Raw genomic sequence first — 10,681 nt, forward strand, 5'->3', positions numbered from 1 at the left:
TTTATATATTTGTATAATTTTTAAATCTTATTTATTGCACCACCTACCTCTTTTCTATGTTTTTTCCTTTTACGCCATTGGTTGCCTGGAAGAAATCGCTATGTAGCGATAAGGCCACCAAATTGTACTCTCTTGATATTTATTTATATCTTTGTAACTACTTTTTGTTTCTTTGGTGTACAATAAAAGTGTATTCATTCATTCATTCATTCATTCATTCATTCATAACGAGGCAAACGAGGCATTCGCCCAGCAGTGGGACGCTATAGGCTAGATTAATAGATGTATCCAACTACGCTGGATTTTTGCAATTACAGTCGATTTTTTATGTACCAATAATAGAAGTGGGCATTACCATATCTGTCAAAAAGCTGAGACCAGCTGAGGGTTCTTCATCAGATACTTCAGACCTTCGACTATTGACATCAAATGAAGCGGCCTACCAAGTTGAATATTTTTTTGTAAAGGCGGTATGTCGATCTCTAATAGTTTGGTTGGGCTCTTGTTTTCTCTTCTTCTACATCTCTCGGAGACACTTGCCGGACGCTATAGTTAGGAACCTCACTAGTGAAACCTACAGGACGTGCTCCCAGCTTTTGCTTCCACTGTGTGTGACGTTAGCCAGGGACACTGTTCTTGACTGTCAAGTAATTCTAAGTGAACTCTAAATATAACTTTGTTCTTCACACGTGTCTTATAATTCCGTCGCTCGCCCCTATTGCTCCGTCACGTAGTATTACAACACACAACGGTATAAAAAAAAAAAAAAAAGACGATTAAAAATCAACGCATCTTATATTTCCAATATAATCCAATCATACATAATACAACATTACATTTTTTTTTTTATATCTAAAACTAAAAATGGGATGTTACAACAAACGTGAGGCTGTGCCCATTTTCATGTGACTCTTAAAGGATAAAATGTGTTAGACAAATAGGTAAAGTATGTGGAATGGTGCGACATATCCAATGAATAGACATATATCAGTCAGAGCCTCAGATGTCGGACCAATTTTTTTTTTAATCACAGAGCAACACTTCTTGCGTGCAAATAAAACCTCCTGCTAATTGCAGCCCTGTGTCCATCAACCTTAGGCATAAGCACGGCGATACAGGATACTGCCACGGACGAGCTGTTACAAACAGCTCTGCTTCTATTAGCTGTATCCCGCGGTTTAACGCGCGTTAACTAAGTAATATTATAAATTTAGTTTCCAAGAACTAGTTTGCAAGCTCTGTTCAAATGTCACAGCATTGGCTACTTCAAATACTCTGAGACCATACCAGACCAGACACGCAGAAATTGTAGATTCCCAAATCCCAAGCAATCGAATCGGGGACATCCAATTTATAAGACCACTCCAGGCGCGCCAGTGAGGTCCTCAAAAAGTACCTATTTATGAGTACACCTACTCTTAATAGGTAGATATACTCACATACATGTAGGAGAGCTGAATGCAAATTATGAAAAATTTATCCATCAGAAGCCAAAGCTAACTTTTTACTTTTAAGTTTATGATAAAAAAAATTAAAACACAAACCCCACACTAAAGACATGGCTTTAAACCTTACAATCAAATAAAACATGATTATTAAACACTGAAGACATGGCTGTACGGTGATATACCTTTGCCTTTTCCCTATGGGAAAGAATAAAATGGGGGTCCCCTCTGCCCCTGCTGTGAAGCGTCCTCTTTACTACTGCTACAATTTTAAAATACTTAGCAGATATTGGTGAAATTTAAATAGCAACATTTCGAGACTATTTCATTAATATACAAAGTCACAGGCGAAGTGGGAACCTGCTCTGTTTCTGGAGTCGGTTAATTTAACTATCTATATAAAAATATTAAAAACAATTTATTTTTATATTGTTTTTTTTTTAGAGTTTTTAGCACAAAGCTCATCATGGCGACATTATACAATATTAATTTATTATATCTATTAGGAAACTGGAGTAAAAAATCAAGTTTTAATAAACTGGGAAAAGTTAATTTAACAATATAAAATGTGTTTCTTTTTTCATTAATTATAAACAAAAATTAATAAATAGTAAAAAAAACCTTGATTAATATTTTTTGTGACGCTTTTTTTTTTAAATAAATACATGAAATTAAAAATCCACGATTATAACTTGTATATATCTTGTACAGAGTGTCTAATGTGAGATTTTCTACCTACGGTAACTTATTCGATCGCGTGTGCGTTTACTACGATTTATATAAGTATCGTAAGAGCGGCATCTAGTGATATCTGACAGTGCGATTTCCCAGTATTGTCAACAGATGGCGCTTGGTAGCCTTAGTACAAAATTTGCTTTCTCGCAACCGAGGAATGGTTTTCGAGTATTAAACTCTGTATCTGTACCAAAATAGACCTAATGTGATGAGTGTTAAACTTATAAGACACGTTTGACCAGAGAACCCCAAAAAGCATATGGGCGAAAGTTTAATACTCGAAAACTACTTCTCGATTGCGAGAAAGCCACTTTCGTATCTGTTGAAAATAGCGGGAAACCGTACTGTCACAAGATGGCGCTACTATCACTAGATGGCGTTGTCTCGGTACCATATCAATCGTAGCTAACTTACACGCGATCGAATAAATGAACCGTTCAAAGTTCGTATTAAACGTAAGCTTCTAGAAAAGTCCTATTATAATATAAAGGAATACGTAATCGATAAAAAAGCTTGGGTGTGAACTATTGATCTAACCAGGTTGCTTCTTAAATATTTTCTAATGACAATGTGAGATGGTTATAACAAAAAGAACACCCGGCTAAGTTTGTTGTTCTTAGAGTAGGGCGCGTTTGGAACCCTCGTAGCTTTAGTTTTAGGTTTACGAATGTAGTTATCGCCATCACCACTCACTGCTATGTACACATTTTGTATATAATCAACGCATCAAAAGTGCCATCTATGTGCCTATTTGAATAAAGAAATACTTGACTTTGACTTTGATAAAAAAAGCTTGAGATTTCTCTAATCAGGTTGCTCTTCTAATAATTTTAAATGACAATGTGAGATGGTGATAACAAAAAGAACACCCGGCTAAGTTGGCTTTGAACTTTTTCTTTTTATTTATTTATTTGGGTTCACAAACAACAACACAGTATAGCATTACACAATGGCATACATAGTACAAATATTTACTCACTGCGGCGTCAACTGCGTAAACCACATATTACAAGAAATATTTGTCAGTGGGGCTTATTCAAAAGCTAATAAAACATTATTGTTGCAACAATTTCTACAAAAATACAAACAAAAAAAAAATTTAAGAAGGAAATCTGTAATTATTTATCTTGTGATCGCAAAACTTTGCCTGTAACAGTAATTGATTATCACCCGGAATACTAGTATATAAATTTAATTTTAAGACTATTTTAAACGATCTATGACCAACTCCTTAAAGGCGCCTATTCGCGTAGAAAAAATGTCTATATTATTAAAGTTCTCGTTATATGATTGTGTCATTCCAAATAATGGAGAACGCTTGCCTGCATTGGTGCGACACATAGTAGTAGCAAAAAGCTGATGCATTCGATTTTTTCGTATTGGAGTTCTAAATGGTATTCACACAAGTCATATAAGAGCATCGCTTCCAGTTGTTTTCGTCTAGACTGTTCAACAGGTCAAGTAGGTTATACTTTTTAAGCAGTTGGTCATACGAGAGGTAACTCTTAGTACATTTGTAATGCAATCTGCGTAAAAATTTTTTTTGTACAGTCTCAAGGCTCTTATTATACTTGTCATAATAAGGGTCCCAGATACAAACGGCGTATTCTATTTGTGAACGTACTAATGTCTTATACAGGTGTAGGTATATACGTTGTGGCTCGTTTAAAATGAGATAACTAGACTAACTTCCCCGGGGAGATAATTGTCTCCTGGCCATGCTAGCCGTACAGGGCGCGTTTCGAATCGGGGAGAAAATTTCGTTTACTAAAAACTAAAGCTACGATAGCTTTAGTTTATCACCATCTACGCATCATAAGTGCCATCTATGGACCTACTTGAATGAAAATACTTTTGACGTTTGAATGTACGTAGAAATCTCACACTCTGCAATGTGTAATACAGTGCCTGATTAAGCAAGCGCGGGGCCCGTAGCGAATTCTTTAAAAGAGCCCTTGATCTGCTATGGGTTCTCAATTATAAAGTGGTAAAAATACAATTCAATACTTAATACGTATATTAAATACAGTACGTATTTGCTATCTATAGGTTACAATTTTTAGTCGGTCGGTCGGTTGGTCCGTCGGTCAGTCCGTCAGTCAGTCAGTCAGTCAGTCAGTCAGCAGTCAGTCAGTCAGCAGTCAGTCAGTCAGTCAGTCAGTCAGTCAGTCAGTCAGTCAGTCAGTCAGTCAGTCAGTCAGTCAGTCAGTCAGTCAGTCAGTCGGGGCCCGTAGCAATTGCTGCTCTAGCTACGTGGTTAATCCGGCACTTGTGTTATATATATGTAGCAGTAAGTTAATGCTATCTATTGTAGCTTAGCTCATTCCATCCATTCGTCGCTTCCGAAGTCTGTACTGCTGTCGGCAATGCGTACCTGCAACAACAAGTTTATTTCTTGCAATTAATATAATATTGTCTAACATTTGGAATAAAAATAAATCCTAATATTATAAATGTGAATGTATGTTTGTTTGTTACGCTTTCGCGCGAAAATTACTTAACCGATCATCAAGAAACTTTGTACACGCACTCTTAGAGGTATCAGAAGTAATATAGGATACTTTTTAAAAAAAAAAAAAATTTTACGAAAGATAAAAAAATGTTTGTCGAAAATCTCATGTATGACTATAGGTGTACACTATGTACGCTGCGTCTCGAAATTTATGCGGGCGAAGCCGCAGGGCATATCTAGTAAATAAATAAAGTATCCAAACAAACAAATTGTAATAAACAGAACTAATAAAAAGTTAGGTTTAAGGAAATTATATCGATACGACACCAGTTATTGAATTCAAAATTCAAAATTCACAATTCAAAATTCATTTATTTCAAGTAGGCCTAATATAAGCACTTTTGAAACGTCAAGTCAAGTCTGTTTGTAGTGATTCTACCACCGGTTCGGAAATTGATTATTCTCGATTCCTGAACGAAGACTGTAGGTATTGGTAGGAGTAATGTCAATGTCAGTGGGAAGAATAAAGGGGGAGAAAAGGGGAATTAACCGGTGATGGTGGGAAAAAGAGGAAGGCGAACTAAAAAGTACAGTCGGTAGAAGGTTAAAAGGGGTTTCTCTACTCTTACACCTTATTATGGGAAGAAGTAATTGTCTATAAAGGAAAGTAAAACGAAAATTTTATTGATGGGAGTCGTTGAAGCGTACTTTCTTACAAACCACAAGTTGCAAACGAGATTGGAGATGAGTATTAACACATTTACATTTAACCTGCTAGAAGCTGTTATAAGCACCATTGTGACCAAATAATAATAATGGTTAAAGTTTAGGCACGATAATTAAACATTATAAAACTATTCAAACCTATTAAGTTGGCAGGTACTATGATAAATTATAAGTGCCTGCTTTAAATAAATCCAAAGTAAAGTATTAGTATGGAAAATGTTTACCTAGTGGGTAACTAAAATAAATCACGAGGTACAAAGTAAATAAATAACTTCTAAATATGCGCACTGTGTTTCATTTATGTCAGCCTAACCCAATATTTCTAACATAATCTTGCAATCTTATTTATTAAAAAATAAGATTAAGATTTTAAAAAAATCCTTTTTTATTTGAAAGTGTATACTATCAAGCATGTTTTGTCTTGTTTTAATGAAGATCTGATAAGTATTGTCGGAGATAATAATAAAATAATAATAATAATAATAATAAATTTTATTTCATTGACAATTTCATTCTTAATTAATTAATACGCTGAGATCTCCTTTTAAGCATATAATATACTTGTACCAGGAGGTCTCGCTCTTCTATAACAAAATGTGTACATACATTGAGCTAATTTTTGTAATTCAGCTGTATATTATTCAATTTTTTTTTTTTTTTTTTAAAAAAGGAGATAAAGGACGTAACTCTTCACAAATAACAGCAGGTCGCAAGGCATATGGGACAACGATCGAATACTTGCGTATCATAGTGCTTAATATTGTAAATGTAAAAGTTTATGAGTATGGATGTTTGGATGTATGTATAAACTAAAATAATGACAACTTACTAACTTAGTGTACATCGTACAATAAAAGGTAAAATAACCTTATATCTTTCATTTATTCAGAATATTGGTAAGGGTACAGAATTGACACAATAAACATGGTGCCACGATAACTGTCGCAGTAGTATAAACTGTGTCGCAACAATTAACGCCCACCTCCAACAATAAATGTATAGCACCAATAAGACAAAAGTAGAACACAGTAAATGCCAATAAAAAAAAAAGAGAATAAGAGTCAATTAGAATAATAAAAACATGCAGCGACTTATTTAGTGCGGGTGTGTGTGTGTGTGTGCAATTATGTGTATATGCATGTGTGTGTGGGTGTGTGTGCAATTGTGTGTATATGCATGTGTGTTATGTGAATGTCCATTGTTTGGGCCTTTTTTTTAAATCTGTTGAAGTAGGAAGAATCATTTTATTATCTTTTCTACATCACTGTAGGATAGATTCCTAAGCCAATGTTTAATAGCACTTCTACATTTATGGACAGTTAAAGGATATATATTTAATGTAAAATTAATTTTGTTATAAAGGGTACAGCTAGCATAGTGAAATTGCCTTTTAGCAAGCATAGTGCGGCATGGTTTAATCTTGCAGGCGCGATCAGATACTTTGGGTAGGATGGTTTGGTTTCATTATATATACAAAGTTTGAACGAAATCAGACCGTTTGAAGAGTGTCAAAATCAAGTCCGTTACAAACATACAGGTGAAGCTAATAACAATCGTGTAAAATATATAACGCGCGATCTTCTCCAGACAACCTTGATGGAGGAATCAAGTTAGGGATAAGAATGCCAACCTCCTCGGTGGGACTGTCGCTGCTGAACCCGCCAGCCATGGCGTAGCCCGCCAGCCCGCCGGCGGCTAGCGCGCCAACGCCCAGGCCCACGGCTGCGCCAGTGCCCAACCCGCGGCGTTGCTCGGGCTGCGCGTATTGGCTACCGTACGACACCGGCTGAAAGCATGTCACACATATAACGTCCGTGAACGTGTGTCAAAAGTTATGCTTCTTTGGCGTAACAACATAAAAATCTTATTCTACGTTCGTAGAAAAAACGACACTAAGAATAAAAAAATATTAAATACACTGAAAGTTTTATCGTAACGCATTATCAAGTTATCTCATTACCTGACAAACTAGTTTCACTCAACATTTAAATTTGAGATATTTGTACAATTGAATCAATTAAATGACCGGAATGAGCCCGTAGACTTTGACATTTAAAAGTGTACACTGTCAAACCTTTTGAAAAACTAAAATGTTGACTATAGCTAACTTCAGGGTGTCGGTTTCATGTGATGGTGTGCGCACGATCGTAAAAATATACTCTCATAATTTTTTCCCAACGCGCCAAAAGAAATATAACTTCAAAAACATTTATGTTCATCACTCAATTGGTTTATGTGATATAACAATACCGCATCTTATGTGTAATAAGTACTGTTTGTTTCCCTTGAAAAGTTTAATAAATAAATTAAAAAAACTAAATACGAAATATCTTATTCCTATTAAAAACTTACCGCTCCAGCGCTAAAACCTGTAACAATACAAAGAAAAATATGTTATTTAGAGTTAATATTATATATATACCTACAAGCGATAAATGCTTCGTTTGTCTAGTGGTCACAGTGTTCAACTACGATTCTGGGCCGTTCCAAACTCCACGATTCTGGGCCGCTTGTTTCCAGCGGCTCCCCGCGACTCGCTTGATGCGTTAAGCATCCATGAGCATTGCATTAAGGTCTCCAAGAGTCTGGGCCATTATGACTACATCGTCCGAAGCTTGAGTGATGTACTCGCCGTTAATGTTGATGCCAAGCCCGTTCCAACCCAGAAGCTAAAAAAGTCCTCCAACGCAGCGTTATACAGCTTCGGGGAGATAACCATCTCCTTGTCGCACTCCTCGCTGTAGTTGGATCGGTTTCGTAGTCTTTTCTTGTATACGGACTGACATAGTGGCGTCTTTGTACGAACCGGTAGTCAACATTTACGGGTCCAAAATTAGTTCTATCCTTGTCTACAAAGGACATAGTGAGAAGCATTACTTTTCGCATTATAAACAATCCATGACCGGGCCTCTAAAGGTCACGGTCTCCTCCCACGATGAGAAGGGGTTAAGGCCGTATACTACCACGCTGGCCCGGTGCGGATTGGTGGACTCCAATACCTTTGAGAACAGAGCAGAACTCTTAGGTATGCATCCTTACGATGTTTTCCTTCACCGATTGAAGCCAGTGATATTTTAATTGCTTAAAACGCTCATAATTTAGAAAATATTTTGTGCTACACTGTACTACACTGTGGTATGTCGAACAGTTCGTGAAATACCAACAAAAAGAACACGAAAGCGGGTACTCAGATTCTGCCCGTGACATCCAACTTGACATCTCGTACCTCCGCAGTCCCGTCGAAATATCGACAAATCCCAAAATATTATCGTGGTATGTCCCTTTAAACTATATTTAAGAAATGTTGATTAACCACGAAACACTTAGTTTGAAATCCTTAGGGCCGATTTCAATCAATGTTTGTTACTATAGCGACCTGTTAAGTAACGGACTGTTGGACTGCATCAACAAGTGATTATCTTTCCTGACGGGCCGCTAAAGTTAATTGTTGGTATATATGTCCGTTAAATATATAACAGACGATTAGGCACTGCATAAGGTTGAACATCGTTATTTGAAAATGAGTATTTGGAAAATTTAAATACTGGTCACTTCGGTGGTACAGTAGTACAATATAGAGATAGTTCAAGAGCAGACCCACCGCGCTGCTCCAATACGGATTGATGGGCTCGAATGATTATCGTCGTCATGTAAATGATCATCCATATGCTCTCCGATGCACGGGGATGGAAAACAATATTTTCCTAATTCCGAACCTCTTCGGAGAATTTTTAAATAAATAAGTACAAACTATTTTCACCAACTCCGTAATTAAACTCACGAGCCTCGTGTTATTATATGCTTGTTACGGAATCTAATTTAAATTCCCGTTGCCATAAGAGATAAGAGCCAAAAGTAACATAAACCGTTGTGTAGAAATTTCTAATGAAACTATTAGCTGCTATTTGAGTTTTTTTAACATACGAAAGCTGAATTTTTATTAACTACTAATTTCAAATTCAAATTCTAATTTTCTTTATTCATGTAGGCATATCACACGCATTTATGAAGCGTTTATACATATATGTTTACATAATTGTAAGGGGATGGTGATAACTTCGTACGCCAACTTAAACCTAAAGCTACGAGGGTTCCAAACGCGCCTTGGTCTAAGAGCCCACAACAAACTTAGCCGGGTAATTTTTTTTTTTTGTTATCACCAGCTCACAGTTTATTTATATTAAGCTATGAAGCTAGAGCAATTCACACCCAAGCTTTTTTATTGTTCAAGTAATCCTTAATATTATAATAGGATTTTTCTGTTAGCTTACGTTTTATATAAACTTTGAACTTATTGAGACATCTAATACATAACTGATTATTTTAGTTACTATCTTCGCTCGCTGTGTATTGTACTGTTCTCTGCTTCCATTCTAATGTAATATTTGTAAACGTTGCTGCGTGAAAGAAACCAAGAAAAACACATTCGCAGCTTTGTCCATGTAAACTATTAGTGAATATTATTCCTTACACCTATACTAAAACAAATGCACACGTTGCTTCGTGAAAGATAGACACATAATACATAAATCCACTCGCAGTTTTCTCTTGCATATTATTCGCGTGTATTCACGTCCTTAACTGTATACTAAAGTTATACATTCGAACGTTGCTGCGTGAAAAGCTATACCTACCAATAAAACAACTCGTATTAATAAAAGCAAACCAATCTACTATTCTTTATTTAGCCACCATCTTTGTAGATAATAGTTGAAAAAAAAGAAATTTCATCGTATTAAAACCTTTTTCTTTCATCATTTTATCCAACGAAACATTTTTGGTGGACTTGCGTAATTAAAAACAAACCTATTTATTGTTCGTTTAACACTTCCGGAGTACTTGTGTAATAAAAAAACGACCTATTTTTTTGGTTCAAATCACACACTCAGTCTAAATCACACACTAAGTCCAGATAGCACACTTAGTCCAAATCTCACACTCAGTCCAGATATCACGTAGTCCAAATCACAAACACTCAGTCCTAATAGCACACTCAGTCCAAATCACACACTCAGCCCAGATATCACTTAGTCCAAATCACACACTCTGTCCAAATCACACACCCAGTCCAAACGCCGACTTATTCCAAAACAGAAGACACCCTTAGTTCAACTTACGTCACCCACCCGCCAACGTATTTACGTCATCCGCCCGATTAGAAGCTACAAACATAATGTAACCTTCAAATTTTTTGACGTGACAACGTCTTATAATTCGATGGAGCCGGCTGCACGCAAGAAAAAACATGACGCATGCGGCGTTACCTCGCTCTGAGGCGTTCCATTCAAGGCTTGAAGTGCAAGCGAGAGCGCGGAACGAGCGA

General features: G+C 36.3%; 1 long non-coding RNA gene across 1 annotated transcript; it reads right to left on the bottom strand.

Annotated features, from left to right (window-relative positions):
- Positions 1-4,432: 4,432 nt before the first annotated feature.
- On the bottom strand, positions 4,433-7,729 carry LOC120635441. Its single transcript, XR_005659281.1, has 3 exons — positions 7,711-7,729; positions 6,989-7,144; positions 4,433-4,554 (listed from the first exon to the last, which is right to left on the bottom strand). It is a non-coding gene; the product is annotated as an uncharacterized LOC120635441 (long non-coding RNA).
- Between the last annotated feature and the right edge of the window lie 2,952 nt (positions 7,730-10,681).

The sequence above is a fragment of the Pararge aegeria genome, chromosome 26 (genome assembly GCF_905163445.1).
Source record: "Pararge aegeria chromosome 26, ilParAegt1.1, whole genome shotgun sequence".
In the NCBI taxonomy this organism is placed as follows: Eukaryota; Metazoa; Arthropoda; class Insecta; order Lepidoptera; family Nymphalidae; genus Pararge; species Pararge aegeria.